This window comes from Podarcis gaigeae, assembly GCF_964106915.1.
Source record: "Podarcis gaigeae genome assembly, chromosome: 11".
Lineage (NCBI taxonomy): Eukaryota > Metazoa > Chordata > Lepidosauria > Squamata > Lacertidae > Podarcis > Podarcis gaigeae.
Genome location: NC_139687.1, coordinates 14,379,377 through 14,392,301, shown reverse-complemented (window position 1 = coordinate 14,392,301; position 12,925 = coordinate 14,379,377). Strand labels below are relative to the sequence as shown.

The 12,925-nt window shown below is 45.0% G+C and overlaps 1 protein-coding gene across 7 annotated transcripts in view; it reads left to right on the top strand.

The window, feature by feature from the left end:
* Nucleotides 1-12,925, top strand: part of CDC42SE2 (CDC42 small effector 2) — a 115,116-nt gene that overhangs the window by 17,210 nt on the left and 84,981 nt on the right. Inside the window, exon 1 of one of the 7 annotated variants that reach the window (XM_083702508.1) lies at nt 4,078-4,700. The exons of 1 other annotated variant lie outside the window; for it this stretch is intronic. The gene's annotated coding sequence lies outside the window, so the exon portion shown is untranslated. Of the gene's footprint in view, nt 1-4,077; nt 4,992-12,925 lie in introns of those variants that run through there. 5 more of the 7 variants (XM_083702510.1, XM_083702504.1, XM_083702509.1 and 2 more) reach the window with 5 other exon arrangements.

Genomic DNA, 12,925 nt, shown 5'->3' with positions numbered 1-12,925 from the left:
AAAACTCAAAAACACACTCAGGAAAATGAAACACAAGCCTTTTGGGCTGCTAAATAGTGAGTCTGAGAGCCATAAGCCTGGCCAGAAACAGCATGGAAGAGGAACGTCCCATCACCTCACCATGCCCTTGCGGAAGAACCCCAGGCTGCCAAGGTACGTAACAGACTCCCTATGGGTTGGCTGAACGAAACACCTCTTCAGACCCCTGAGCCTATGCCCAGCTCTGTGCAAAAGAAAAAGTGCAGTTTAAACCATTTGAGAAAAGGTGGAGAGAGGACCGCCCACTCTGGGAAGTTTGCACTTCAATGTGCCACAGGGGGGCACTTGGAGGCAGTACCAGCGTCAGATTATTTTGCGCTATAGACAAGACTAACAACTTGCACCCCACCCCAAATGGCTAACTTCAATTGTCCACACCACAACTGTCATTTCATTTAAAAAAATAATGAAATGCCGCGAACTTACACCTCTTGCTAGATTACAAACTTACAACTTGCTAGATTTATATTAAATTGCAAGAATAAGTAACACAAGAATCTTTGATTATCTTTCTCAAATACAAAAGAACATGTTTTCGCACACAAATCATTTCGAATAATATTGTGAATTGTGGTGTTAAAATTTAAGTCTCTTAAGTTTCAACTTCAGGCACATCAAAATCTCACTTTGCATGCCTTTTGCTTTGCAAATGTTGTTACCAACTCCTGCTGTTCAAGTGCAGATGCTTGGGACATGTTCAGTTGATATATCTGCCAAGCAAACTAGTCTCTTTTGCAACACTGTTGACCGTATGTAAGTTTTTATAAGTTTGAGCTTTGACAAACTGAGTTTACCACTTGCCACTGAAACAGTCTCTTCTTCTCTGGACTTAGTAGTTCTCTCACTTTTCTTGACATCCTCTTCTTTTCCTCTGTGTGTTTTCCAGAAATATCTCCAATTTGTGAAACTTCTGCCTAAGAGTTTACATCGTCTGTAGTAGGAGCACCACATTCAGAGCCAAGAGGTTAGGATGAAGAAAGGAAGTCCACCACAGGTTCATCTAGGGGCCGTCCCTGAAAGGCTTCCAATAATTTGTCTCTCTGTGGTTCTTATGCACAGTGTCACCCATTGCTGTGTTTTCAAAGTGGGCATGTGAATATTATAGTCAAATGCATTGATTGGTTTGATCTGCAGTCAATTTTCAGGTGCTTCTTCCTTTCTAGCCTTTGCTTTGCTCAATCCACCAACTCCCAGGAAAACTCTCCTTTGACATATTTCTATTTGACCTCCATGTAGCACCTATTTTGGGATGCAGGTGGCACTGTGGTCTAAACCACGGAGCCTAGGGCTTGCCAATCAGAAGGTCGGCGGTTCGAATCCCCGCGACGGGGTGAGTTCCCGTTGCTCAGTCCCTGCTTCTGCCAACCTAGCAGTTCGAAGCTCCGGCGGGAAGGTAAACGGTGTTTCCGTAAGCTGCTCTGGTTTGCCAGAAGCGGGTTAGTCATGCTGGCCACATGACCCGGAAGCTGTCTGCGGACAAACGCCGGCTCCCTCGGCCAGTAAAGCGAGATGAGCGTTGCAACCCGAGAGTCATCCATGACTGGACCTAATGGTCAGGGGTACCTTTACCTTTACCTAGCACCTATTTTAACTTACACAACTATATTGGATAACTATATAGCATTAGTTACAGGTAGTGAGCCGTGTTGGTCTGCTGTAGTTGAAACAAAATAAAATAAATAAAATAAAATAATAAAAAAAATTCCTTCCAGTAGCCCCTTAGAGACCAACAAAGTTAGGTATTGCCATGAGCTTTCGTGTGCATGCATACTTCTTCAGATACCTTATAAATATAGCACTGTATTTGTGGAAGTGAAGTCTCAAACACCTTCTTTTTTTTCTTCTTTGGTGATCACTCGTAGCCGAGTAAGATTGTCTCCCATGAACACGGTCTTAACAGTGAGTCTGTAAGTGACTGTGGAGGCCAATTCTGGATCGACACGCCCTTCCACAGTGGGGACATAGGTTTCTGGGTGGGAGTTTTCACAGTCCTGCCCCATTACCATTTGCCAATTGGCACACGACTTTTTTGGGGGTTGGGTTTGGGAGGGGTTTTTGGAAGACGCCTGTGCGTGAATTTGTTTTATGTGTGTAGATCAGTGCACACTGACCAACGCACAGTCTTTGTAATAAGACACCAACTGGCTGGTCTGTGTGGTGGGACAGAATGTTCATAGAATCATAGAATCTTAGAGTTGGAAAGGATCATCTAGTCCAACCCTCTCAATGCGGCAATCTCAGCTAAAGCCTCCATGACAGATGGCCATCCAACCTCCAAGGAAGGAGAATCCTTAAAATGTCTTCAGCTCAACTTCTGTGTGAAAAGGAAAAGCTGACTGGTTGGTATCCGAATCTCAAATGGGGGCAGGCAGACGGAGGACTAGGGAGATATCCTAGCATGGCTGAGTGGGGAGCCAGGTTTAAAAAAAAGAAATCTGAAGGAAGGGTAAGTTGCTTGAGGAAAAGGGGAGATGGGACAGGGATGCAAACAGAGAGAGAATTGTGGGGTGGGATGCGAGGGGGAACTATTCTAGCTATCATGGGTCAATGTATGGTATGGAGTATAGGGCTGGGCAATATATCAATACAGTGGACCCTCCGGATACGAACTTAATTCATTCTGGGGGTCTGTCCACAACCTGAAAAGTCTGTAGCCAGAGGCGCCACTTCTATGCACACACGCGGCACAATAGAACCCTTCTACACATGCTCGTGGTGCACAGAGTGCTTCTGCGCATAGGTGCAGGGCCAAACCCAGAAATATATACTTCTGGGTTTGCCGCGTTCGCAACCCAAATCCGGAGGGATACATAAGTAGAGGTACAATTGTATATCATCCACAACCACTTTGAAGTCCATATAATGATACCGATTTCATCGTTTTTTACCTGGCAATATATCATGCGTCACGATGTGCATGTGTGATGCAAAAAACAGAATGTGGGAAAAACCATGAAGCCACTCAATGCCTCTGCATATGTCCATCCTTTTTCCTCCAGACATCATGATATACAGTGGTACCTCGGGTTAAGAACTTAATTAGTTCTGGAGGTCCATTCTTAACCTGAAACTGTTCTTAACCTGAAGCACCACTTTAGCTAATGGGGCCTCCCGCTGCTGCCATGCCGCTGTTGTGCGATTTCTGTTCTCATCCTGAAGCAAAGTTCTTAACCCGAGGTACTATTTCTGGGTTAGTGGAGTCTGTAACCTGAAGCATCTGTAACCTGAGGTACAACTGTATTGGTATATTGAGATGTTGAGGTGGTGATATATCACAATGTCAAAACCAGATATCACCCAGCCCTAATGGAGGGTATAGCTGAAAGACATGCCAGGGAGGCTGGTCAACAGTTAGGATGGCTTAAGGAAGGGGTTGCCCAGTGTGTAGACCTGATGGCAGAAATATTGCCGGTTGCGGCTTCTGCTATCACTGGCATCTTTACCTGACAACCCAGAAAGCACTAAGTAAAGGGAGGACCAGGGCCATACAGGCTGAATTTCATCTACTGATTTAAAGTGATGCAGGTGGCGCTGTGGTCTAAACCACTGAGCCTCTTGGGCTTGCCAATCAGAAGGTTGGCAGTTCGAATCTCCATGACGGGGTGAGCTCCCATTGCTCTGTCCCAGCTCCTGCATGGAAACTTAGCAGTTTGAAAGCACACCAGTGCAAGTAGATAAATAGGTACAGCAGTGGCAGGAAACGGCATTTCTGTGCGCTCTGGTTTCCGTCAGTGTGTTCTGTGTGTTCTTATGCTGGCCACATGACCCAGAAAAGACGAGATGAGCGCCACAACCCCATAGTCGCCTTTGACTGGACCTAACCATCTGGGGATCCTTTACCTTCACCTATTGATTTAAACTAAAGCACCAGCTCGAGTGATATATCTGAAACGGCAGCGGGTAGGTTGTGACTGGCACCACAAGAAACTGGTTTGCCCCTATCCGAAAGCGCACCCACCCACACCATCTGCTACATTGCGTTTCCTGAGAGAACCCTTTCCCCCCAAACTACAATTCCCAGAGTCCTTTGGTGTGCGTGTGTGTCTGTGTGTGAGAGGGGGAAAGGCGAGGTTACAACAAGCATAAAACCGTTTCAGTTCGTGGTGCAGACGCCTCTTGCTGGTAGTTGGACAGCAGCCGCCTCCCCTCGTAGCCAGCCGGCCGGTCTTCCCCCTGCTTTGGCGCGCCTCCTCCCCGCCTCGGATCCCCCCAGGCCGCTCATGCGCGGTTCTCCTCGCAGTCCGCCGAAGCGCCTTCGCAGCCCCTCCGAGGCGCGTCTCTCGACCGGCACTCGCTCCGTGTCAGCGGGCTGGGTAGGAGGAGGAAGAAGAGGAGGAGGTCCTACCCATCTACCCTCCCGCTTGCCGGGGCTTGGGGAGAGTGAGCAGGAGCCGCCGCCTCATCCCTCCGCCACCCGGGCTGCGCGGGCTTCTCCCCTCAAGGCAGACCGAGGCCGAGCCGAGGGCGCAAAGCGAAAGGAAGCGAGCGGGGACGGCGACGCCTCCTTCCCCCCCGGCCGCCTGCCTCTTCGCCCGCGTCGGCTTCAGCGCAGCTTCCTCTCCGCCATCCCCGGAGCTGCGGGGAGGGGAGCCGAGACCAAACGCGACAGGACGCCGGTGCAGAAAGGGAGCTAGACAAAGGAGGCGGCCGGAGAGGGAGAGGTGAGTGGCAGGCGGAGAGAGCGAGGCGCCTTGTTAGGGACGCTTCCCCCCTTCCCTCCCCCGCATAGCCGGGCGTTCCATTGCTTAGGAGGGTGGTGTCGGAGAGACCAGGTAAGCCCCCCCCCGCCTTCCCCTCCCCTCCCCTCCCCTCCCCCGCAATCGCATCCCGCCTATCAAGCCTGCAGCGAGAAGGCACTGATGGAGCGGCGCGCTCGGGCTGCTGCGTAAAGGTGGCGGTGGCGCAGGGCAAGGATCGTGGCTGCAAGAATGCTCAGCCCTTGGCGATATAAGGTGCTCTTCTTGGGAAGCTGGGAGAGGGACGGGGGTGGGTGGGGTTTTTTTTCCCTTCCACCTTTGCATCTCTCCAGCGATGTGGAGTCCGAGGCCTCCCCAAACCCTGGCACCCTTGGCTGCAGCCCTATGATCCATACTGGGGGCTGGGTGGGGGTGAAAGTCTGGGTGTTTTGTTTTTTCCCCTAATCCCTCCTCGGCTCCACGGCGCTGCCCTTCCCTTCCCAGGGAAAGGAGGGGTGCCGAATGGGAAATAACATGGCAAGAAGGTGAAGTCTCAAATACCAAACACACGCACGCCCCGACAAGAATTCAGAGGCAATAGGGGGAAGCGTCAGAAAAAAAGGAAAGCGTTGGCTGATTTTTGTGTGCTTTCTGGTAATGGAGCTAGCCAGCCATGCTGCCAGGAGCTGGGTAGGTCTCGCGGTGCCATACCAATCGGCACCTCTGCCATTTTCAGGAAATGATACCCTATCGAGTCTTCTTCGTATATGCAGAGCTTGGAAAGAAAATGATGGTTTTCTGTTTTCTCTGAATTCTGCCATTGATTGGCTCAGTAAGCAAAGGGGCGAAAGAGTCTTCGCTCATTCCTCTCCCACTCAAATAGCTGAGAAGAATATGGACAGCATTTATGTGTTGCGTTTTCCTTATGGGGTTAAAGCGATAGAAGGTGCACCCACCCTCCCATTTATTTACAATGTCTCAAGATGCCAGGTTCGTTCTTGCAATAATTGCTGCCTGGGAAATCGGGAGCGTGTGATCTTTTAGTAGCCAGCGTGCACTTGACGGAAGTGGACAACATCAACAGTTGCAAATTTTTTAATTGCTGGTTCTGGGTGAAGGTAGTAGTCACGAGGGAGAAGGTGGTTTTGTACAGGTTGTTCAGTAGCAGTATTTCCTGGACTCAAGGACGAATGGAGGCTTCTTTACTTCTGTAGTTTGTTTGGTGTGTGTTTTTCCTTGGGAGAGAGGGTGTGGTGGCGATGCCTCTGTAATGCAGCACTGCTAAGCATTGCGTGGAAGCAGGAGGCTGCTGCTTGTGCCTGTGTAGTAGAAACAGATCTTGCAGGGCGGAGGGAAGAGATGTTACCTTAGGCTTAATTTCCAAAGCTCCCACTGTCAAAACAATATACTAAAATAAATGCGTAGAAGAGAGGAAGCTAGCTAACAGTATGTTCTAAACCTCCCCATAAAAATAGATTTGATTATATTATAATATTTTACCCACTGAAATTAATTAACCTAAGTTAGCCATTTTCATTAATTTCTATGAGCATTTTTACCAGTTGGCTTAAAACTCTCGACATTCAGCAACAGCTCAGTCCCATTCGTATTTACTCTGAAGATATCACTGTCTGAGATTCATGAGGCTTCATTCCACATAAGGCTGTAAGTCATATATCCATTTACCTGGAAGTAATCTCCACTAACTCACTGGGGCTTGCTTTTCAGTAGACACAGAGGTGTCTTTAGGATTTTGGCCTGAATTTATTGAGACTCCTTTTGTGTGATGAGTTTCCCCATCCACAGATGATTTCTCCAAGCTGCTGCAAAATGCATGGATCCTGGCTCCAGAGTGGCCAATCTGATGTAAATTAAAGGGAGATGCATGCTTTGAAGTGAATATGCTTTCAAATCAAATCCTGCCTTTCCTTAAAGAGACGCAGTTTAAATACAATGGCATAGGCATATCTACAGATAACTGAAATGTACCTGTTACTCTGAACTGAAACCTAGAAGCGGTAACTGTGATATAATGCTTAAGCTAGATATTTCTAAATGATGAGTTCATGTTTTAAGGATACTTTTTTTAAGAAATAATAATAATTAAGGAAACTGGAATATTTTGATTATACTCATTTTCAAGATTCATTCCTAGATCATGTTTATATATGGATTCATATTGTTTATGACACAGGTGTATTTGGAATGAACATGACTGTACAAGTGTGTGTTCTTCTTTCTCTCATTGTCCAGTATACTCATTATTTATTATTTATTGTACTTAAGCCCCATTCTTGCCCTCCGCCAAGGAATTCAAGGCAGCAGACAGGATTCTCTCCTTACTCATTCAATCCCCAGGTGCAACAACGCTACTGTATTAGATTAGTTAGGATGAGCAGCAGTTAATGGCCCAAGTTTAGTGAGCGACATGTCTGAGTGAGGATTTGAACCCACATCTCCTAGTCTGACACGCTAACCATTATACCACATTGGTTCCCATTGGGTAGACATTTCCAGCACTTGTATCAGGCACAATGAAGGGAATGCACTGGTGTGGCCATTCTCATGTTATAAATGCACATATTTGGCCTGGGCAAAAAGAAAACCTGGGAATCACTTCGGTTTGTGGTAACTCACTGGCTGGCAACAGTGTTATGTTGGAGCTGTAACAGGGCGCTTTAAAGTTTCTTATAGTTACAATGTGATGGCTGTTAAAGTTTACTCTTGCCTTCGGTGAGACGGATCCTTGGGGCAGAGAAAGGAAGAAAAACAAGAGAGGCAGAAAGACCTTCCCTGTCTAATGTAATTTTTTTTAAAAAAACTTGATTTTAACTATTATGTATTTGTTGTTGTTCTTATGCAAGTGACTCTGTCAGGTCTTCAGCTTGCCATTTTTGGTGAGTCATTTCCAGTTGTGTCCTCTTTTCACCTCTCTGGCCCCATGCTTTGTATAAAACTGCTACTCTGCATCTATTGCTGACATGGAAATATAAACCTGCGTTTTTTTCTGGTGGTGTTACATCCTGGTTTCCCTCATGAAAGGGCAAATCTGTCCCCCACCCTAGCTATAATGCTGCGTTGATTTAGGAGTCACGCCACCATCCTAAATGTCTGTTTTGTCAACGTGCTCCCTTTCAGTAACTGAGCTGATATAGTGTAGAATGTTAATCACTAACCGTAGGCTCTGGTTTGATTTCAGCTCAGAAGACGAGATGTTTTATCCTCCTGTTTTCGCACAGCCCTCTCACCTCTAGCCAGAGCTTTCCCAACAAAATAGAATCATAGAACTGGAGAGTTAGAAGGGACCCTGACAGTCATCTAGGCCGTAGCTGTCAACGTTTCCCTTTTTTAAAGGAAAATTCCCTTATTCCGAATAGGATTCCTCGCAAGAAAAGGGAAAAGTTGACAGCTATGATCTAGGCCAACCCCCTGCAATGCAGGAAACGTTTTCCCAATGTGGGGCTCAAACCCACAATCCTGAGTTTAGGAGCACCATACTCTACTGATTATGGGACACGGTTGGTGCTGTGAGTTAAACCACAGAGCCTAGGGCTTGCCGATCAGAAGGTTGGCGGTTCGAATCCCCACGACGGGGTGAGCTCCCATTGCTCGGTCCCTGCTCCTGCCAACCTAGCAGTTCAAAAGCATGTCAAAGTGCAAGTAGATAAATAGGTACTGCTCTGGCGGGAAGGTAAACGGCATTTCTGTGCGCTGCCCTGGTTCACCAGAAGCGGCTTAGTCATGCTGGCCACATGACCCGAAAGCTGTATGCCGGCTCCCTTGGCCGTAAAGCGAGATGGGCGCCGCAACCCCAGAGTCGGCCACGACTGGACCTAATGGTCAGGGGTCCCTTTACCTTTTACTCTACTGATTGAGCTATCCCACCTCCTAATAATTCACCTCTCTTGTCATTCAGGCCACAATAAAATCCCAGGCTCTCCTTAAATCCCTACACTGGTTTGCTATCTATGGGCATCCATAGCCCCCCCTCAATGAACCATAACCCCCAGATTGCCAGCTATCACCTTTTAAAAAAGGGTATGTTTTTAAGGATTTGCGGAATCTGTAGATTTGAAGATCCTGAGATATAGGGCCCAATGTACAGGTACTGTTTTTCTCACTTTTGTGCATGAGAAACTGCATTGTCAAAAAATCCTAGGAATCCCCTTGTTTCTATTTGTCTGGATGCAGCATAAAGTTTATGCCATAAACTCTTCCTCCTAGCCCTTAAACCCTTCTCTTGCCTTGCGCCTCTTAGCAATCTGCTCATATCCCAAAATATTCCTGCTCTGTGGCTTTCACTTTTCCAGATCCACCACCCTCGCCTGCCCAAAGATCTCCAGCTCCCTTAAATATTTTTTGCCCTTTCCTCACCAATTCCCAATTAAATGTGGACCCATCTTGCAGAGCACTTATGGTACCACCTCTCCTTAAAGCTACCTTTTCTGTGAAACCTTTGGCACGACCTCTTAGTCATCCCCTAGTGAAAGTAAACATAAATACATGTACTAGAAATGGGGAAATGTGGCGATTTCATTTCTTGTTTCGTTTTTCCAATCTTAAATCAGTTCTCCAAGTTTCTATATCTGTTTATAGTTCTTTTTTAAAAAAAACCTCATAAAAATCAACCAGCATCTTACTGCGAATTTCTTCTAATACACATGTTTTTGTGTGCAGTCTCCCTAATGTGCATGTTTTTGCAAAGGCAGTGTCCCTTAGCACAATGCATTTTGTATATTGTTTTCACTCATATATTCCTTCTATGCCCACCTTGCCCTAATATGTGCATGTTTTTTGTACACATAACATGGCTGGATAACTACACTGCAAAATTGAAAGTGTGCATTTCAAGGAATGGTTGTGTATTGCTTTGAAAGTGCACATTTTATGCTGTGAACTGCCCTGCAAATTAAACAAACAAATTAATTATTCAGATTCTCCTCCCCCCAACCCATTTCTACACATGTAACTAAAAATACATTTTTCATTTCCATTCATTGCTTACTTTCGCTTCCCTCCATTACTCACCTGTAGCAAATCTTAGATTGGCAGCTCCTTGGGTCAGGGACCTTTCTTTTGGCTCTTGTTCTGCAAAGTGCTGTGCACATTGTTGGCATGGTATACTAATACTATTAACAGGATGAGGCCATAAAGTTTCTTCTTGGACAATTTTGCCCATTCAATTTCCATTCACTTAATGGAGTTATGTAGGCCGATCAATATTTGATAACTGCCCATATATCCATAATGTCTCGTTTAATTTTTTATTATATAAACCCTTTTTGTTTGTTTGAGTCACCTTATTTTCAGTTGTTCTCTTCAGTGCAGTCCTAAAGTAAGCCTCATTGACTTCATTAGAACTGACTCCAAAGTAAATGGGTTTAGGATCGTGGCCTTAGCTATTATTGAAAGCCCTTCTCATACTGTATTTTCCCCATGTCTCAATTATTTTAAAGCCTTGCGTTTTGCTCTGTGTCTTCTTATTTCTTGGGTTTACACTGACATTTCCTTCTTTGCCTATGCATGCTGTGTTAGAGATAAGTATTGGGAGGGTGATAAGGCCTTAAGTCATTAAATGCTTCCAAAACTGAGTAGTCTTATCAATTTTCCTAGTCAGTTCAGTCATTTTATGTGGTCCTTGGATGAAGAGTGGTATATAAATTTAATTAATAATAATAATAATATTTTTTCAGTACAAGTTAAAGTATGTAAATAAATACTTTTGGGACTGGGTCCTTATATATATATCAGTAGGTTGTCTCCTTGATTGACAAGCATTAGATTCTCTGCTGGCAGCAATTATCTGTGTTGACTTCACTGCCAGAGCAGGGAGACCATAGTCCTCCAGATACTGCTAAACTAAAACTCCAGTTATCTCTGACCATTGCCCATGCGAACTTGGACTGATGGGAGTTAGATTTCAGTAGCACTGGGCTCCCCACTTTTGAGGGCCATGGATCCCCTACTCTTTCTTTGCCCTCATAAAACTTTCTTATAACATAATCATATGCATGTTTGCTCAGAGGTGGGCCCGGCTGGGTTCAGTGAGGCTCACTTCCGAGTGGATATGCTTAGGACTGCAGCCTTTAAGCCCTTTTGCAGTTAGACAACTCTGCCCACTTCATAACTGGCTTGCAGCTTGAACCGCTACTAATTCTGCTTCAGAAATTCCCAATAGTAGTTCCGTGATGGTAATTTGCATTGCCTTTACAGAATGCAGCAACTTCCATCTTGTTGTTGAAAGGAAGTAGAGAACAGCCAATTCTTAGCATAGAAAGAGAGAAATCGGAGTAAACAGATAATAATTTCATCTGGGAAAGTATAGAAGATACTAGTTACCTGTGGGAAGAGAATCTGTCTTCTATCAAAATAATACTAAATGTGAATGCGCCTTCTGAAATCCTGGCCCTCTACTAAGGAATAACTTTGTCAACTTCACAAGGTTTTTGTTACAACCAGTGCTGGCAATCCCTTATGCCCAGTGTTCGTTTTCTAAAAAAATGTTTAGGGGTACTCTCATTTTGACTCAAGAAAACCACCATTTTATAGTTCAAATTGGGAAAAATAAATACAGTAAATGGACAAAAGTACAAAGATTCACAAAACGTTTAGGGCAGGCATAGTCAAACTCGGCCCTCCAGATGTTTTGGGACTACAAATCCCATGATCCCTAGCTAACAGGACCAGTGGTCAGGGTTGATGGGAATTGTAGTCCCAAAACATCTGGTGGGCTGAGTTTGCCTATGCCTGATTTAGGGGTATGTGTACCTCTGTGTCCCCCCCAGAAAAGAAACACTGCTTATTCCAAACGTGTGTGTGTGAGGAATTCTATTTGTGTGGCAAGAAAACCCAAATGCAAAATTCATTTTGCATAGCTTCTTAGTTTGCCTGAGCTGTTTGCAGCACAATACCATTATTGAATTCTGTCGCAAGGACTTGTGGGGACAGAAATATGTGCTTGTCCAGGAAATCTAGCTCCCTTCCCCCCCCCTCCTTAAAAACTTAGGTCAAACTTTATTTTTGCTTTTTGAGGCTTCTGTTGTTATTGTCTACATACCCTCAAACTTCTCTTCACAGCCAAGGTGGTCTAGAAACTTTGGGTATGGCAACAGTTGTCTATTTTGGTAGATTTAATAAGCTTGAGTAGCTTGGCACAGGATTTCTGCCTTTAAAAGGAGAACAAAGAGAACGGGGGTTCTTGGGTCACTGCACATCTGTATCAGATGTCTGAAATCCAGTGCAAGCAACTTTGCTCTGGTACAAAGACTTATGAGCAGTTCCATACCAAATCCCTGCAGCAAGATAAAGCAATCTGCCTAGTGGCCTTTCAGTATCGCTGACCCCCATATTGCTCTCCTGCAGCCTGCTTCACTTGAACTGCCATTATATGAGCAAAGGCTCCTCATGTCTTGTCAGGACAGAAGGACAGCAGGAGTTTTTTCAACATCTTGTCATGGTATTCCTTGCCTGTGACAAGGGGGAGAAAATTTGACTGAATTCAGCAGAGAGGGAAGGGCAGTCTAAGTAACCAAAAGGCAGCAACAGCGTTCAGACTCAGAGGCCTGCTCAGAGTAGCACTAATTCAGATTCATTCATTTCAGTGGGTCTGCTTTGAGTTGGGCTTAGCCAAATGCAACCCAGTGTTGCAATCAGAGTAGACCTGTTAAAATCAGTGCTGTCTATTTTCCTGTTGTATCTCTTCAGGATGGCATGCATTCTTTCTTACTGCACATTTTTTTTAAAAGACAAATGATTTTGCGGTAAAGTGTAAGAAAAATAACATGTTGACGTGGTACAAATCGGTATAATTAGCATTTTCATGAGTGAATGCCATATTGTCCCCTAGAAGCATGTAATGGAAAATGGATTGCGGACATAAAATCAATTAACCTCTGCCTTGTAAATAAACCACTAATTGTGACCGAGGCTACTGGTTGTCACTCTTGTTGATAGTGTTTGGCTTTATTTTTAAAAAAATATATGATTTCCACCTGCTTCATCCTTCCCTTCCTTGGTTTGCTGTTGTTTGAATCCCAAATCAAGGATGACTTTATTTAATTGTTTGGAAGCTGGATCAATAATGTGGCGTCTTTACTACTCTATTAAGCTTATTTGTATTAGAATTTTAAATGAGGTTTGCATTGACATTTTAAGCGGTTATGGTCTCATTTCTTTAGAGGTGATTAACACATCAGGGTTAGAAATGAAGT